Below are 14,425 nucleotides of genomic sequence, written 5' to 3'. Positions count from 1 at the left end.
CGTTATCAGGGTAAGAGTAGCCATCACATATAAACTAGCAGTAATCCCTTATCTGTAAGCAGTACTCGCCATGCACGCAGCGGGCAGACTGGCGAGTACTGCTTACAGATAAGGGATTACTGCAAGTTTAGCAAAGCAGCACTGCTGGGGGCTGCTGTATACACTTTATATGTGATGGCTATGACTAGGGCCCAATGTTATGGGGTCGGATCCCCCCATAATGCTGCCCTCCACAGATCCCCCCCCATAACGCTGTCCTCCACAGATCCCCCCCCATAACGCTGCCCTCCACAGATCCCCCCCATAACACTGCCCTCCACAGATCCCCCTATAACGCTGCCCTCCACAGATCCCCCTATAATGCTGCCCTCCACAGATCCCCCTATAACGCTGCCCTCCACAGATCCCCCTATAACGCTGCCCTCCACAGATCCCCCTATAACGCTGCCCTCCACAGATCCCCCTATAACGCTGCCCTCCACAGATCCCCCTATAACGCTGCCCTCCACAGATCCCCCTATAACGCTGCCCTCCACAGATCCCCCTATAACGCTGCCCTCCACAGATCCCCCTATAACGCTGCCCTCCACAGATCCCCCTATAGCGCTGCCCTCCACAGATCCCCCCCATAACGCTGCCCTCCACAGATCCCCCCCATAACGCTGCCCTCCACAGATCCCCCCATAACGCTGCCCTCCACAGATTCCCCCATAACGCTGCCCTCCACAGATTCCCCCATAACGCTGCCCTCCACAGATCCCCCCCCATAACGTTGCCCTCCACAGATCCCCGCCCCATAACGTTGCCCTCCACAGATCCCCGCCCCATAACACTGCCCTCCACAGATCCCGCCCATAACGCTGCCCTCCACAGATCCCCCCCCATAATGCTGCCCTCCACAGATCCCCCCCCATAACGCTGCCCTCCACAGATCCCCCCCATAACGCTGCCCTCCACAGATCCCCTCCATAACGCTTCCCTCCACAGATCCCCCCCCATAACGCTGCCCTCCACAGATCCCCCCCATAACGCTGCCCTCCACAGTTCCCCCCCATAACACTGCCCTCCACAGTTCCCCCCCCCATAACGCTGCCCTCCACAGATTACTAACTGAACTGCCCCGTAATTAGTTCAAAAGCACACCATTTAGTAAAAATATATTTTTTCTTAATTTTCTCCTAAAAAGACCTGGTCTTATCATCAGTTACGTCATATAAAGCGAAAAATACAGTAATTCTCACTCGCCAGCAGTTTTCTAAAGTTGCCCACACACACCCTTCCATCAGGAGGTAGATTCTGTAGGTCTGTCTGTTAGTAAGCACTATCCCGTGCCAGCGGTAGAATGGCGTTCCCTGCCTAAAAAGGATGCCCAGGAGGAAACCCTCCTACATGTATCACCAGGGCACTGGCTTCATCAGGGGAGTTTGGGTTTTGCTAAGGGGAAGCTCAAGGACCTGCCACATTTTATTGTAATCCTGCTCCCGCCTTTTGCTTTCTCAGCCAATAGTGAAGCCCCCAGGGCCAGGGAACCATTGGGAAAGCAGTATAGGATTATTTGTATCAGCACATAGAACCTCAACTCACCAGCAATTTTCTAGATGCTCAGATGCATCTGTACACAATGCTCCAGATTAACATAGTAACATAGTAACATAGTAACATAGTACATAAGGCCGAAAAAAGACATGTCCGTCCAGTTCGGCCAGTCATCCTGCAAGTTGATCCAGAGAAAGGCAAAAAAAAAAACTGTGAGGTAGAAGCCAATTTTCCCCACTTTAGGGGAATAAAAAATTCCTTCCCGACTCCAATCAAAATGGTTGCCAATGCGACTTAGAATTGCAAAATGGCGACAACACTGTCAGTGAATGGAAACCTTCAAGGTGACATTCGCAGACTGAATGTCCAGCCACAGTTACACAGCCAGCAGCTTTAGAATTTAGCCAATCTTTCCTCCCTCTGAGAGCAAAGAGAGGTTTTCATTCACTGACAGGCAAGCAGAGGTGTTGAGAATAAAGAGTAAAGCTCCTGAAGTATTATAATTTTTTTTAAAATTTGCTTTAAAGGGCTCATTCAGACGGCCGTATGCTGTCCGCAAAAATGCGGATCAGTTTTTTTTGCGGACAGTTCAGCATGTCCTCAAACAAAATGGATTGCATTCAGTTTTTTTTGCTGATCCATAGACTTCATTAGGGCCGTGTCCTGATTTTCACGGACAAGTTTTTGCAGAGCCATGCAATGGAAGAAAAGGACCCCATAGAAGTGAATGGGACAGCATCTAATCCGCAAAAAAACGGATCTGCATTTTTGCGGACAGCATACGGCAGTCTGAATGAGCCCTTATTATATTTTTTCTAAATGTAAAAAAGAAAAGAAAAAAAAAGCTGTGTCCCTAGCCCACTGTCATGCTGGTCCTGTCAACACGTGATTGCCGCTGATGTCACTGGTTGCAGTGGCGACTCTCAAGTGATTGGCCTTTTAAGGAGTGCAGTGGGGATAGTTCATTTTAACCCATTTTGTGTCGCATGTAGAATACTGGCTTGAAGCCCCCTTAAAAAAAAAATACTCCTTAAAGGGTTTATATACACTCATACTTACCTGATCCCCAGTGCGGGGTCCCGGCTCGTTTGCTCCCCAGCTTGCGTTGCTTGTCTTGAGTCCCTTCATGAAAACTTCCTGTTTGACGCCGTTACAGCCAATAACTGACCACTGCTTCCCTTGCATTATGTTAAATGGTCATGTGATGCCAGGGAAGCAGATCTCCACTGTGGCCAGTAATTGGCTGCAGCGGTATCAAGATAAAAGTCTTCATGGAGAAACCCAAGACAAGCAGCAGAGGCCCGGAAGCGAATGAGCCAAGGCCCAGCACCTAGGGATCAAGGAAGCATGGTCAGCAACACGAATCTGCATGTCTGAGAGGTCATGGAAATCGGTGCACAACCCCTTTAATTGTTGCTCCTAAGCATCCCAGTGTTTTTATTTATTGGAACACTACAGTAGCCATGTGGGTGAGAGTAGGTGGAGGAACAGTGAGGGGGTGTAATGACGTACAGTGAGCCTCATGATTGATGGGGTTAGACGAACGACTGAAAAGGAGAGACCTATGGCCAACTACACAAGGTATGACATGTCTATTTTTTATTATGCCATAATTATATGTATTTTAAATTATTCTGGTTACGAGCCAATGGCTCCTTGATATTTTATTTTCTCTGGAGCACTGATCCATTTTATACCCTTTGATTATGGACACCTGTGATCTCCAGTCTGACCACCAGTCCGAGGCTTGCTGTCCTGTCAGACAGGAGATCAGTCTGTCCTGTGTGGCTGACGTCCAGATCCCTCTGGAGAGCTCCCTCCCCACCAGCTACTCCTCCTTGTCTTCTGTATCTCCCTAAACACAGCATGCTGCTGAAGATCTCATTCCTACATTATCCAATAACCTGGGAAAGCACATATTTAAACAATAAGTCCCTGAAATTATTACTAATCGGATTCAGTAAGAATTTAGCAAAAATTCATCTGCTTAGGGGTGTAGGAAAAGAGCAAGGGGATACCCCAGCCGTGGAGGAGATCTCTCTCCAGACCTAGGTTCTGATAGCAGTGTGTATGTGTGATCTGAACGTACCTATTTCCCCTCTCTCCTTCCCCCGCTTAGGAGTGTAGAAAAGGAGTAAGGGGAGACCTCCGGAGTGGACACTCTCCACTATGTATGACTCCTCACTAAAGTGAGTATTCACTAAATCGAGTGCTCCTCCACTATTTTGGGAGAATCCAGTAGGTATCCTGCAGCCAGACCACACAGAGACCACTAGACCTGGGACATATTGGGTAATCTAGATACCTATAGATTCACCCTAAAATACTTGTGGATCAACCCCCCCACCAGAATTTCATGTGCACTTTGAGCCAACACCTCACTCCAATATCCTATCAGATGATAGACGTGATCTGTACACCATTACATAATAGTGACAGCGGGACCCCCATAGTTCTAATGGATGACACTTGTATTTCCTTTTAGCATAAATCATAAAAGTTATGTTTTATCTCAATAAGGGTGACCCTGTACAGGGACTATTTTCTGGGTTATCAATCCTCTCATTCAGTTTTTGTCAAGATCCCCTCTACCGTGGAGCGCTCGTCCCCGCTGCGGTCACATGGTATACCTGGACTGCTTCAACTGTATCTATACCATGTGACCGCATGGAACTGGAAACATGTGACCATAGCGGGGACGAGCGCTCCACGGTAGAGCCACCGACACTAGTTTAAAAATCATCTACAGAGTCCTCGGCGACGGAGACGAAATGTATTTGGGGATGGGCAGTGGATGACAAGTTGAGGGACTGGACCACATGATGTTTGTGTAGAATTTACGCAGGGAAGAGAATGGAACCGGTGAATGAAGTACATTAGTAGGTTAACATGAACAAACAGCAGGTGGCATGAAGTACATTAGTAGGTTAACATGAATATAAGGCCCTTCCAGTAATGTGCAATTGTTCAGCATAGCAGCAGAATGCTATTTGGGGTGCTGTGCTGGCAATAAGCCTATGTAGCCACTTGAGGTTTTAAAAAACAAAAGCTGTAAAAAAAAAGTCCATCTGAGTGAAAGAAAAGTTGAATTACTCTATAATTGTGCTTTTGTCTTTAAATTACAGAAAACACACTTGCAATTTTGCTAGTACCGTTTAATAATCTGTGTGTACAGAACCCCTGACTTTTCATTTATAGGCCTCATAATAACATGTCTGGAAAATGGGAGAGTACAAAACGAAAGACCCATGCCTTGTCCTCCTAGAGTTAGAATGTGGGTGGTAGCAGCGGTATCAGTACTGCCCAGGAGTAGTAGTAGTTGGCCACAGTTCTCCCTGGCTCATTAAAAGTGCTAAATTATTATTGAGGACAAAGAGGATAGGATTGTGGACTAGGGGAAGTATGGGGGGCATTACGATTACTGAAGACACTGTCAGAGGTATTTTTAATACTGGTAACACAACCAGAGCATTATTATTGCTGGGTCCACTATAAGGGGACATTTAACTACTAGGACACCATAGGGGGCTTTACAGGGGCTTTATAGCTATAGAGGTTTAGACGCTGCGAGTTTGTGTAGTGATCAGTGACAGGGTACTACAACCCATTCAAACTTATTATGGGGAGGGGAAACCCTATCCAAAGTTGGCCCTGGGGCCCTTAGAACTCTAGTTACACCACTGTGTTCTCTCCTGTCCTTATACTATAGACAGTGATAATCAGGATAATCTAGTGGTGATAGATAATCTGTTCTCACCTCTCCTATGTTCTCTCCTGTCCTTATACTATAGACAGTGATAATCAGGATAATCTAGTGGTGATAGATAATCTGTTCTCACCTCTCCTATGTTCTCTCCTGTCCTTATACTATAGACACTGATAATCGGGATGATCTACTGGTGATAGATAATCAGTTCTCAACTCTCCTGTCATCTCTCCTGTCCTTATACTATAGACAGTGATAATCAGGATGATCTAGTTGTGATAGATAATTAGTTCTCACCTCTCCTGTCATCTCTCCTGTCCTTATACTATATACAGAGATAATCAGGATAATCTAGTGGTGATAGATAATCAGTTCTCGCCTCTCCTGTCTTCTCGCCTGTCCTTGTACTATAGACAGAGATAATCAGGATGATCTAGTGGTGATAGATAATCAGTTCTCAGCTCTCCTGTTCTTGTACTATAGACAGTGATAATCTGGATGATCTAGTGATGATAGATAATCCGTTCTCACCTCTCCTGTCTTCTCCCCTGTCCCTTATACTATATACAGTATCTTTATGCCTGCATTCATCCCAAAACTGGTAGACAGAAGAGGAAGACAGTGTTAAAGGGTTTGTTCAGGAATAAGTAACTTTTTACATGTGTCCGCAGTCCCTACTATGGAAAGGGTCATGCGTACCTGCTACCCTCAGCTCTGGTTATGTGTGCCAGCTCCTGTGTGTCCATCTTCCAGTAAATGTTGTTTGCTTCCTCGCCGGTTCAGGCATGGTCACCTGCTTCCAGTTGGCTGCAGCAGAGCAGATGATTATGTCCATTCCGAGGAAGTAAACAAGCCATGGACCGAAATAACTTTGGCTTACCGGCTTCACAGTCCTGGGGCGGCCAGCAAGGGCAACAGGTGCACAAACAATGTAATGGTATATACACACAATGTAATGTTAGGGATGGAATATAAGGGCTCCTCTCCCTGCATTGCAAACTGCTTTGTTATTCCAACCAATCAGATTGGATTTATACAGGAGACCTGCAGATATTTGGGTCAGATAACTCCTGCTGTCCGGTCATTTTTGGTTGTCTTTTCAGGTCATATAAAACCTTCCACACGACTTCTCCAATTGTCTGATGACTTCTACAATATTTCTTTCACAGCTTCTGAATCCGGGTGAAGATCTGAACAATATTAATCCTACAGAGACATATGTGAGGGGTGATGAGCAGAGTACAGAGGACATTCCTACAGATAACCGCCCAGGTGAGTAGTGACCACTAAGTAAAGCAGAGACGACTCACAGATTCTACTCCTTCACTGGATGATTCAATTTTATGTTACATTTTTAGGTTTTCTCTTATGACCGTTATATTCACTGATTCATCTAAAATTTATTTTATTTTTTATTTTATTTTTTATTGTTAACGCTTCTACAGTGACATATAAACATTCATTACAAATGTACAAGAGTATGAAGTGCACAGATCAAATATTACTTTACAAATACAATGCATTACATGAAATGTGGTCTTTTGTTTCCATACAACACTGTGTCAAATATATGCACAATTCTTAATTGTGCAAATTACATAACTGAACTAAAGTGAACTATATGTCTCTACCATGACATTACTTTCATGATCAGTTGAATGATATGTTGGTGTACTGGAGTTCAGTGTAGGTTTCTATATTTTCTCCAAGTGCCCCATGTTCTCTCAAACACGTATTGTTTGTTTCCCAATGAGCTATCTGTTCCATATGATACACCTAATCACATTTGACAAGCCAATGTAACAATTGCGGGGTTGCGGTTGTCTTCTAGTACTGAGCTATTAACAATCTCGCCTTTGCTAACACATGCTGGTGTAGGCGGCTCTCGTAGTTGGAGTTGTATGGTGGAGCCAACATACCCAGCAACACATCTGTGGCTGACATGGGATCATCCTATTATGCAATTTGGCTAATGTTTCATACACTATGGTCCAAAATGGGACAAGCATCGGACATGTCCACCATACATGATAAAAGGTTCCCATGCTCCTTAAACGCCTTCAACATGTTGGAGAGGATGCTGGAAACATTTTATGTAGTCTCTCCGGGGTGTAGTATCACCTGGTGAGTATTTTGTAATATTTTTTCTGCAGACGGACGCATCTAGAAATTTTGGGTGTTTGTGCCAGTAAAGATTTTACGTTTTCATCTAAAAAAGTTATTTTTAGGTCTTCTTCCTATTTGACAATGGAAGCTGGTTTGCTTAACCATCCTGTATGGAGAAGAGATGTGTATAGTTGGGATATTTTCTTGATAGCTTCTCTAGAATCCATTACCATCTTCTCAAAGCTAGTGTATGTGGGATCATCTGGTGTCTGTATTTTATTAATATGTATCAGGTGGGTTCTCTGAAAATGAGTGAGATCTTGGTAAACCAATTGATCTGTGGTTTCTAAGTGATCTATATTTCCCATAATGTTGTTTACTTATGTTTACAAACCTTTCTTAGCGATGACCTACACTCTGAGGACAAGTCCCACATTACATCTCTAACTTGTAGTAAGGGGGTCAATGGGTTTGTAAGCAGGGTTGTCGCAGGTTCTGTAAACCATAGCTTCACTGTATTTTGGGTTATTGAATTGGAAATAGCTTTAGGGAGATCTGACCTATGCGTTCGTGCTAATACCAGGGAGCGTAGTGGTATGTTAGTCATTGATTGTTCTATGGATATGTCTAACCTACCTGGAGGGTTACATATCCATTCGAAGACTCTTCGGACCCTTTCACAGGGGTGAGAATTCCACGCGGGTGCAATGCGTGAGGTGAACGCATTGCACCCACACTGAATCCGGACCAATTCACTTCAATGGGACTGTGTACATCACTTGTGCGTTTCGTACAAATCGCAGCAAGATCTATATTTTGTGTTTTTCACACAATGCAGGCCCCATTGAAGTGAATGTGGCTGCGTGAAAATCACAAGCATCCGCAAGCAAGTGCGGATGCGGTGCGATTCTCACGCATGGTTACTAGGAGACGATCGGGATGGGGACCCGGTCTTCATTATTTTCCCTTATAACATGGTTATACGGGAAAATAATAGCATTCTTAATACAGAATGCTAAGTAAATTAGGGGTGGAAGAGTTAAAAAATAATAATAATTAAACTCACCTCATCCACTTGTTCGCGCTGCCCGGCTTGTCTTCTTTCCCTTTACTTTGAGGACCTGGGAGGAAAAGGACCTTTGGTGACGTCACTGCACTCATCACATGGTCCATCAAGGACCTTGGTGACGTCACCAAAGGTCCTTTTCCTCCCATGTCCTCAAAGAAGAAGTAGAGAAGAAGAATAAAGACTAGCTGGGCAGCGCGAACAAGTGCATGAGGTGAGTTTAATTGTATTTTTTTTAAACCCCTCCATCCCTAATTTACTTAGCATTCTGTATTAAGAATGCAATTATTTTCCCTTATAACCATGTTATAAGAGAAAATATTAAAATCTACAGAATACCTAACCCAAACCCGAACTTCAGTGAAGAAGTCTGGGTACCACATTCAGTTGTGCATTGCACTCGCGCGGAAAAAACTGAAGAACGCAACGCAATTGCATACAAAATTCACCCCACTTGCAGACAAAATCGCACAATTTTCCCATGAAACACCCGCATCCTATCCGGCTCTCACACGCTTTGGATGGCCATGTAATATAAGTGAAAATCTGGGATTCCCATTTCCCCACATCCAACTGTCTGTACCACCTGGGCTTGAGACAGTCTATAAGAAGTCTCCCATTCCATAAGAAGTTGGTGAGTATTTTCCTCGAAAGATCTAGGAAATGGAATTGGTATTACCTGTAGATAATATAGTATTTCCCTTACGCCCATGACAGCAACCTCGAGAGACCGCCTCTATCCAGGACAGGGCCCCCGTATTGTGGTGGAGAGGGGTTACCTGGTCCGGCGATGAAAGTTAATGAATCCAGAGATCCGAAATCCGTTCAGGATATTATGTGTGGCGATCTAGGACAGAGAAAATCCAGAGTTTTTCCCGCAAATGAAAACATAAAGTTCCTCATCCAAAAGGAGTGGAAAAAACCTGATAAAAATGTTTTGTTCCACAAAATGTAAAAAGGAAATATCCTTTTGATGAGGCGGAATCTGCTAATTGGGACAGGCCTCCTAAACTGCATGCACTAGTTGCTAAAATCTCGAAAAAGTCGGCCTTACCATTTGAGGACCTTGGCACACTTAAGGACCCCATGGATAGACGAGCTGACGTTTACCTCAAAAAGTTTGGGAGACTTCAGCTCAGGCCTTCAAGCCCAATATTGCCGCCACATCCACCGCTAGATCTTTACAATTATGGCTACAAGAATTGGAATCTTACATCCAAAATAAAACTCTGAGAGATCAATTGCTAGCTGTTTTTCCCACTATCCTTATAGCAGTTGATTTCATTTCAGATGCCTCAGCAGATGCGCTGAAATTGAATGCTAGATCAGCCGCACTCTCTAACTCAGCAAGGAGAGTTATCTGGCTCAAAGGATGGTCTGGAGACACAGGATCTAAAAATAAACTTTGTGCCATACCTTTTCAGGGTGATTATCTTTTTGGGTCTGTTTTTAGATGACCTTTTGAATAAGGCATCCGATAATACCCCCAAAAAGCAGTGTTTTTTTCGGAATAACAAAAAGGAATTTTATAAGGGGCAAAGAAAGGATTTCAGAGCAGGAAATAAAAATAGGAAAGATGAGGGTTTCCTGTTCAATTCCCAATCTTCCTCAGGTTCCAGACCCACTCAGCAATGATTGTTTCTCTCCTGTGGGTGGCAGACTCTCTCATTTCCTTCACGCTTGGGAGGAAATCTCAAGCCTCTGGATTTTGGGCATTATAAGGGAAGGTTTTCGTCTAGAGTTTGTCTCTCGCCCACCGGAGAGATTCAAAGTCACAAATATCTTAAGAGATTCGGTAAAAAATCTAGCTTTGCAACAGGAGATTCTTTCTCTTTTAGAGAAAAATGTCCTGGTTCCAGTACCAGAGTCAGAGAAAGGAAAAGGTTTGTATTCTTCCCTTTTTCTGGTTCCCAAACCAGATGTGCCATGTTCAGAACAATTATAAACTTAAAAGGTCTAAATCCGTTTCTTTCTTACAAGAAGTTCAGAATGGAGTAAATTCAGTCAGTTTTAAAACATCTATTCGAGGGCTGCTTCATGGCCACAATAGATATAAGAGATGCATTTTACCACATCCCATTTCACGCAGACTATCAAAAATATCTCTGAGTCGCAGTTTCAATAAGGAATCCGATTCATCACTTACAATATACAGCTCTTCCGTTCGGAATTTCTCAGGCTCCCAGACTCTTTACAAAAGTAATGGCAGAAGTCATGGCCCACATGAGAGAAAGAGACATTCTAGGATTTCCATATCTAGACGATCTTTTGGTGGTGGCAGAGTCAAAGAACCGTCTGGACTTGCATCTCAAAGAGGTGGTGCGGATCCTAGAAAAACTCAGTTGGCAGATAAACTGTGGAAAATCGCATCTAATAGCCTCCCAAAAATGTATTTTTCTAGGAATGATCCTGGACTCAGTGGAGTTCAATCCCTTATAGTGCCAAAGAACCGTACTATCAGGCAGGCAATGGCAGTGTTGGACAAAATGATTTCCACCATACCGGTGGTCATTTAGAGTCAGCTTCACTCCAGACCCCTCCAATGGCAAATCCTGAAATAATGGCAGGGCGCCCTTTTTTCGCTGGATGCACCACTCCCACTCACCCCTCAGGTAATTCAATCTTTACGCTGGTGGCTGAATACTTTTAAATCTGTCCCAAGGTCTCCCTTGGAATCAACAGAATTTCGTAACCCTAACCACGGATGCAATTCCTTTCGGCTGGGGGGCCTATTGTCAGGGAAACTTACGACAAGGGGTATGGAAAAAGGAGGAGAGTCAAGACTCTCAAAACATGAGAGAACTGAGAGCAGTTCTTCTTGCCTTAAAATAATTTCTTCCTTTACTTCAGGGGAAAGCTCTAAAGATTTTTTCGGACAACACCACAGTCGTATCCTATTTGATCAGACAAGGAGGAACCAAATCAGAAAGTCTTATGTTGACCGCAGAAATTTTTTCTCTTGTAATACCTTGCGTTCTGTCAATCAAGGCGGTACATCTAAAGGGAACGGAAAACAAGGTAGCAGATTTCTTAAGCAGAAACACACTGGACCAGGGGGAATGGTGTCTGAATCAACAAATCTTCAACCAAATAACTCTCCTTTGGGGTCGTCCGCAACTAGATTTGTTTGCAACCAGGGAGAGCAGAAAAAGCCAACTTTTCTTTTCCCTCAGGTCAAAAGACTCACCAACGGGGAAAGATCTACTCTACGCTTTTCCTCTGCTAAGACTCCTTCCAAGGTTTCTCCAAAAATTAAGACCAGAACGAACAAGAGTGATTCTGATTGCTCCATTTTGGTCCCGAAGAACCTGGTTCACCTGGTTGAGGAAACTCTACCTAGAAGACCCTTTGTCATGCCCTGCTCGGACGGTGTGCGGAGGTCTGTCAGATTGGCAGCACGTGTCTACCCTTTTGTTTGTTTTGGAATCCTGCTGGATCCGCCTTCCTTCAGGTGCTCTGGGTGGGGTCATTGGCTTAAATTGCCTTCAATCCCAGAGGGCTGTGCGGGTTATGCAATTCATTCTGGTCTTGGATTCAGGAAGGAAGGACTGTCAGTTCCAGCTCAGATAAGTTTCTGTTTGTGTTGTTTGCGGTCTAGGCTATTTGTGTGTCTTCTGCCCCTTTTACCCTTTCACCATCTCAGGGATTCTAGGGTGTTTGCAGTCCAGGCACGAGGACACTTCATACCTACCATCAAGGTCTGAATGTGGGCTTAGCAGCATAGGGAGAGAAGTCAGGCATGTGCTAGGAGGTGACCTGTCCCCAGCATCTAGCCTAGACACTTGTGTATTTGGTTGTCTGTGTATCTGAGTTCCTGTCCACCGTGACACCCTTGGAGTCTCCCAGAGGGGCAAGATCTTTTGTTTCAAGGCCCTGTCGTCCATCCAAATGTAAATCCTAGAAAGTAGAGGCCTCTCCAAGAAAGTAGTTTCCACCTTGCTATCTTGCAGAAAGGAGGCTACCTCCTCAATTTACCTCAGAATTTGGAAGACCTTCCAAAAATTTGATAAGGATCCGGCGAATCCTTTAAACCCTCCTCCTATGTGTAAGATCTTAGATTTAATTTTTACAAGCCGGTCATGAGAAGAATTTGAGGCCTAGCACTCTCAAGGTACAGGTATCTGCCCTAAGTGCCTTTTTTGACCCCCCCCCTCCCGATCGCTAACCATCCCTGGGTTAAGAGATATATTTTTTTAAAGCGATCAGTAGAGTCAGACCGATACTCTGACCCTCGGTCCCCCCCTGGGACCTCAACTTAGTCCTTTGAACCGTTACAGGACTTACCTATAAGACTCCTTTCCTTCAAAACTGCCTTCCTGGTGGCGATCACCTCAGCCTTTTCAACATCCCCACCTTATACTAACATCTTGGATGACAGGGTACTTATTAAGCCAGACCCTTCCTTTCTGCCGAAGTTAGGTTCAATGTTCCATAGAACACAGGACCTTGCCCTTCCCTCTCTGTGCCAAAATCCAAATAATGAAAAAGAGAAGAAACTCCATTGCTTAGATGTAAAAAGATGTCTATCCCATTACTTGGACATTACTAGTCAATGGAGGAAAACCTCTAAGCTTTTTATTCAATTCAGTGGAAAAAACAAGGGTTTCTCAGCCTCTCCTAAATCACTTTCTAGATGGATTGTAAGCGCCATTACTTTGGCCTATCCTTCAGCCGGGAAAACCCCCCGGAAGGTTTTGGTGCTCATTCCACCAGATCAGTTTCTACTTCTTGGGCAGAGAGGGCTGATGCTTCCTTAGAACAGATTTGTAGAGCAGCCACATGGTAGTCTCCGTGTACCTTTTTTCGTCATTACAGACTAGACCTAGGCAGCTAGCTTTTGGTAGGAAAGTCCTCCAGGCAGTAGTTCCTCCCCCCCCCCCCAAAGGATTACTATTCTAGTCGTCTCTCAAGGGTGTTATGGGCGTAAGGGAAATTTAAGATTACACTCACCGGTAATCACTTTTCCATAAGCCCATGACAGCACCCGGGGTTTATTCTCACTCTATATAGATGAAATATATAAATGTCTTTATGTATGTGTATACACGCAAAAAAAGAATAATAAAAAATTATATATATACAAAAAAAATATACTATATATATATATATATATATATATATATAAAGTGTATCTTTTTGTGTAAGTGTGTGTTTTTGTGCAAGTTCTCGCGTTTAACTGGTGGTCTAGGGGCCATGCTCGTCCTTAAGAGCTCCCCACGAAAGTTCCTCTTTCTTGTCCTGGATAGTTCTCTCAAGGGTGCTGTCATTGGCTTATGGAAAAGTGATTACCGGTGAGTGTAATCTTATATTTTCGGAGGAGGATTGTTTTAATGAGGGATCTGTGTCCAAACCATGAGGTGAATATGTCCCACATTTTAATTATGGTGCTAATATTATGTGGGAGATTTTTGTAGTTTTCGGTATACAAGATAGAAGGATGAGTAGTAAGATGGACACCTAGAAAGGGGATACTCTGCGTCGCCCATGTGAATGGTGAACACCTCTCAAGTGTTTTTTGTGTTTGAGGATCTAGAGTAATGTTTAATACTTTGGATTTATTTAGATTCACTTTAAAATTAGTGAGGGTGCCAAAATAATCCAACATTGCATGGGCTTCCGGGAAAGCCGCCTCCGTATGCGCAAAAGCAGCGTGTGTGTTTGTGTGTTTCTTTCCATATTTTGATTCCCTGTATTCTTTGGTCAAGCCTAAAAGCTTGCAGGAGAGGTTCCATGGTTAGTACAAACAAAAGCGATGGGTAACGGACATCCCTGTCTGGTGCCATTGCTAATTTTGAACACTGGTGACAATGTATTGTTGACTAGTACTTGGACACTAGGGTCACTGCACATTACCATCACTGCCTTAATAAAGCTTTTCGGGAATGTGAAAGAATTGCGAAGTATTTTTCATGTGTGTCCAATCTACCCTATCAAATGCCTTTTCGACATCCGTACCTAGAAGTACCATTACCAGTTCATTCTCTCTTTGCGCCCGCTTACAAATCCAACTT

General features: G+C 44.0%; 1 pseudogene; it reads left to right on the top strand.

Annotated features, from left to right (window-relative positions):
* The first annotated feature begins 6,457 nt into the window (after positions 1-6,457).
* Positions 6,458-14,425, top strand: part of LOC122939849 — a 149,516-nt pseudogene continuing 141,548 nt past the window's right edge.

Source organism: Bufo gargarizans, chromosome 6 (assembly GCF_014858855.1).
Source record: "Bufo gargarizans isolate SCDJY-AF-19 chromosome 6, ASM1485885v1, whole genome shotgun sequence".
NCBI classification, from domain to species: Eukaryota; Metazoa; Chordata; class Amphibia; order Anura; family Bufonidae; genus Bufo; species Bufo gargarizans.
Note: the sequence above shows the minus strand (reverse complement) of the source record. Positions and strands in the feature narration are given on the sequence as shown.